The sequence below is a fragment of the Ixodes scapularis genome, unplaced genomic scaffold (assembly GCF_016920785.2).
Source record: "Ixodes scapularis isolate PalLabHiFi unplaced genomic scaffold, ASM1692078v2 PGA_scaffold0__279_contigs__length_252992795, whole genome shotgun sequence".
Classification (NCBI taxonomy): domain Eukaryota; kingdom Metazoa; phylum Arthropoda; class Arachnida; order Ixodida; family Ixodidae; genus Ixodes; species Ixodes scapularis.
This window is the reverse complement of record NW_024609835.1, coordinates 144,257,579-144,262,577: the sequence shown is the minus strand read 5'-3', so window position 1 is coordinate 144,262,577 and position 4,999 is coordinate 144,257,579.

The window sequence follows — 4,999 nt, the reverse complement described above, 5'->3', positions numbered from 1 at the left end:
GAACGAGCCTTTAAGGCCGCGTTCACACTCTTGCGACCGAGTAAGACCGAGAGAGACCAGACCGGTTTTTAAGCCTCTTGCGACGTCTTAGGACCAGCTCTGCTGCAGCGCATCCGGTCCTAACACGTCGCAAGAGGCTTAGAAACCGGTCTGGTCTCTCTCGGTCTTACACGGTCACGGCGCTTAAGACCGAGAGAGACAGAACCGGTTTCTAAGCCTCTTGCGACGTCTTAGGACCGGGTGCGCTGCTGCGGAGCTGGTCCTAAGATATCCTAAGTGGATTAAATACCGGTCTCGTCTCTCTCGGTCGTACTCGGTTGCAAGGGTGTGAACGAGCCTTTAAGGCCGCGTTCACACTCTTGCGACCGAGTAAGACCGAGAGAGACCAGACCGGTTTTTAAGCCTCTTGCGACGTCTTAGGACCAGCTCTGCTGCAGCGCATCCGGTCCTAACACGTCGCAAGAGGCTTAGAAACCGGTCTGGTCTCTCTCGGTCTTACACGGTCACGGCGCTTAAGACCGAGAGAGACCAGACCGGTTTCTAAGCCTCTTGCGACGTCTTAGGACCGGGTGCGCTGCTGCGGAGCTGGTCCTAAGATATCCTAAGTGGATTAAATACCGGTCTCGTCTCTCTCGGTCGTACTCGGTTGCAAGAGTGTGAACGAGCCTTTAAGGCCGCGTTCACACTCTTGCGACCGAGTAAGACCGAGAGAGACCAGACCGGTTTCTAAGCCTCTTGCGACGTCTTAGGACCAGCTCTGCTGCAGCGCATCCGGTCCTAACACGTCGCAAGAGGCTTAGAAACCGGTCTGGTCTCTCTCGGTCTTACACGGTCACGGCGCTTAAGACCGAGAGAGACCAGACCGGTTTCTAAGCTTCTTGCGACGTCGTAGGACCGGGTGCGCTGCTGCGGAGCTGGTCCTAAGATATCCTAAGTGGATTAAATACCGGTCTCGTCTCTCTCGGTCGTACTCGGTTGCAAGAGTGTGAACGAGCCTTTAAGGCCGCGTTCACACTCTTGCGACCGAGTAAGACCGAGAGAGACCAGACCGGTTTTTAAGCCTCTTGCGACGTCTTAGGACCAGCTCTGCTGCAGCGCATCCGGTCCTAACACGTCGCAAGAGGCTTAGAAACCGGTCTGGTCTCTCTCGGTCTTACACGGTCACGGCGCTTAAGACCGAGAGAGACAGAACCGGTTTCTAAGCCTCTTGCGACGTCTTAGGACCGGGTGCGCTGCTGCGGAGCTGGTCCTAAGATATCCTAAGTGGATTAAATACCGGTCTCGTCTCTCTCGGTCGTACTCGGTTGCAAGAGTGTGAACGAGCCTTTAAGGCCGCGCCGCGTTCACACTCTTGCGACCGAGTAAGACCGAGAGAGACCAGACCGGTTTTTAAGCCTCTTGCGACGTCTTAGGACCAGCTCTGCTGCAGCGCATCCGGTCCTAACACGTCGCAAGAGGCTTAGAAACCGGTCTGGTCTCTCTCGGTCTTACACGGTCACGGCGCTTAAGACCGAGAGACAGAACCGGTTTCTAAGCCTCTTGCGACGTCTTAGGACCGGGTGTGCTGCTGCGGAGCTGGTCCTAAGATATCCTAAGTGGATTAAATACCGGTCTCGTCTCTCTCGGTCGTACTCGGTTGCAAGAGTGTGAACGAGCCTTTAAGGCCGCGTTCACACTCTTGCGACCGAGTAAGACCGAGAGAGACCAGACCGGTTTTTAAGCCTCTTGCGACGTCTTAGGACCACCTCTGCTGCAGCGCATCCGGTCCTAACACGTCGCAAGAGGCTTAGAAACCGGTCTGGTCTCTCTCGGTCTTACACGGTCACGGCGCTTAAGACCGAGAGAGACCAGACCGGTTTCTAAGCCTCTTGCGACGTCTTAGGACCGGGTGCGCTGCTGCGGAGCTGGTCCTAAGATATCCTAAGTGGATTAAATACCGGTCTCGTCTCTCTCGGTCGTACTCGGTTGCAAGAGTGTGAACGAGCCTTTAAGGCCGCGTTCACACTCTTGCGACCGAGTAAGACCGAGAGAGACCAGACCGGTTTTTAAGCCTCTTGTGACGTCTTAGGACCAGCTCTGCTGCAGCGCATCCGGTCCTAACACGTCGCAAGAGGCTTAGAAACCGGTCTGGTCTCTCTCGGTCTTACACGGTCACGGCGCTTAAGACCGAGAGAGACCAGACCGGTTTCTAAGCCTCTTGCGACGTCTTAGGACCGGGTGCGCTGCTGCGGAGCTGGTCCTAAGATATCCTAAGTGGATTAAATACCGGTCTCGTCTCTCTCGGTCGTACTCGGTTGCAAGAGTGTGAACGAGCCTTTAAGGCCGCGTTCACACTCTTGCGACCGAGTAAGACCGAGAGAGACCAGACCGGTTTTTAAGCCTCTTGCGACGTCTTAGGACCAGCTCTGCTGCAGCGCATCCGGTCCTAACACGTCGCAAGAGGCTTAGAAACCGGTCTGGTCTCTCTCGGTCTTACACGGTCACGGCGCTTAAGACCGAGAGAGACCAGACCGGTTTCTAAGCCTCTTGCGACGTCTTAGGACCGGGTGCGCTGCTGCGGAGCTGGTCCTAAGATATCCTAAGTGGATTAAATACCGGTCTCGTCTCTCTCGGTCGTACTCGGTTGCAAGAGTGTGAACGAGCCTTTAAGGCCGCGTTCACACTCTTGCGACCGAGTAAGACCGAGAGAGACCAGACCGGTTTTTAAGCCTCTTGTGACGTCTTAGGACCAGCTCTGCTGCAGCGCATCCGGTCCTAACACGTCGCAAGAGGCTTAGAAACCGGTCTGGTCTCTCTCGGTCTTACACGGTCACGGCGCTTAAGACCGAGAGAGACCAGACCGGTTTCTAAGCCTCTTGCGACGTCTTAGGACCGGGTGCGCTGCTGCGGAGCTGGTCCTAAGATATCCTAAGTGGATTAAATACCGGTCTCGTCTCTCTCGGTCGTACTCGGTTGCAAGAGTGTGAACGAGCCTTTAAGGCCGCGTTCACACTCTTGCGACCGAGTAAGACCGAGAGAGACCAGACCGGTTTTTAAGCCTCTTGCGACGTCTTAGGACCAGCTCTGCTGCAGCGCATCCGGTCCTAACACGTCGCAAGAGGCTTAGAAACCGGTCTGGTCTCTCTCGGTCTTACACGGTCACGGCGCTTAAGACCGAGAGAGACAGAACCGGTTTCTAAGCCTCTTGCGACGTCTTAGGACCGGGTGCGCTGCTGCGGAGCTGATCCTAAGATATCCTAAGTGGATTAAATACCGGTCTCGTCTCTCTCGGTCGTACTCGGTTGCAAGAGTGTGAACGAGCCTTTAAGGCCGCGTTCACACTCTTGCGACCGAGTAAGACCGAGAGAGACCAGACCGGTTTTTAAGCCTCTTGCGATGAGATCCGGACATTTCGGTGTAGGACGTTTCGGTGTAGGGCGTTTCGGTGCGGTCTTTTCGGTGCACGGACTTTTCGGTGCACGGACTTTTCGGTGCACGGACATTTCGGTGCACGGTCATTTCGGTGTTCGGACTCTTCGGTGTGGGACTTCTAGGTGCGCGGACATTTCGGTGCGCGAACTTTTCGGTGCGCGAACTTTTCGGTGCACGGTCAGTCAAAATCGCGAGATTTGTTTTTGCTTCTTAAAAGTAATAAGCACCTTTTCAGCTAGAAATAAGTTTTTCGCACTTTATAAATATCTGCACTTGGTCATTCATTTGGACGTTATGTTTCGTTTCCCGGTGTCTGTTTTCCGACGTATGCACTAGACGCATCACATCGTGTTTACGCGTTGGGTCGATACAGGCGTTCCCAGAGCCTTCTGTAAAAGTGTGGGCTTTATAATTGGTAATCTGCGTAAAAAAAGGCCCCAACAGCAAGAAGCTTGACAATGTTGAAAATTACCGGCGACATGTAATGCGACTAGTGCGTACGTTGGAAAAGAGACATTGATAAACGAACCGTAACGTCCAACGTCTCCAATCCTCAAACAGGATGGTACTGCGCCTAACAAAGTCACTTAGGTCGTATATCAGTAAGTGGCGTAAACGGATGACCAAGTTCAGAAATTTATAAAGTGCGAAAAAATATTTTTCTAGCTAAAATAGTGCGTATGACGTTTAGAGAAAACTAAAACAACAAAGAGAAAAAGCTCGTGATTTTGATTGGCCGTTCACCGAAATGTCAGCGCACCGAAACGTCCGTACACCGAAAAGTCCGTGCACCGAAAAGTCCGTGCACCGAAAAGACCGTGCACCGAAGAGTGCGCACCGAAACGTCCTACACCGAAACGCCCTTCAGCGAAGAGTCCTAGACCCCCGTCAGTGCACTTAGCACTAACTTAGAAAGAGTTTTCCTTTTTGTGTCGGGAGCCTGAATTTGTGTAAAAATAGGTAGTGTTTTTCAATAAACGTTCAGTTGTAAGTTAGCGCCTGTCTCGTCTTCCTCGTGTCCTCGTTTTTTGGGCGCTCCACAAGTTAAACATGTACCAACTAGCCCACCTATCCATTTTAGTGCGAGTGGCTTCTTTGCCTGAGGAGACTGAATTCGATCCTTTGGAGTGATGGAACTTGCGCCAGCACGAGTTTCCGTACCTCATTCTTGTAGCGCAGTTTGTGCATACCACCCCAGCATCAAGTGCACCAACGAAGAGAGACTTCTTGTTAGCGCGTAATAATGTAAGATAAGCGAACCAGTCTTAATCCGTCCATGGTGAGAATATTCTGTTTCTTGTACACAGCAATTTAGACGCGTGAAACGCTGCGTGTGCGCGTTTTCGGTTTCTCGACAGTTGGCGCTGAGTTGTTTTTAAGCATATATGGTTCCGAGCATGCAGTTGAGGGTTCGTGTTTAAAACTGGAGCCAGAAGGCATTGTTGCCGCTATTGAATATTGTGATATTTTCCCAGTGCACGTACTCGTGCCTTTTCATATATACACGAGTATTTTGCTGCTGCGAGTGAGCGCCTTTCCTCCCACTTTTTTACTCTTTGGCCTGAAAAAAATGACACGATGTTATTAG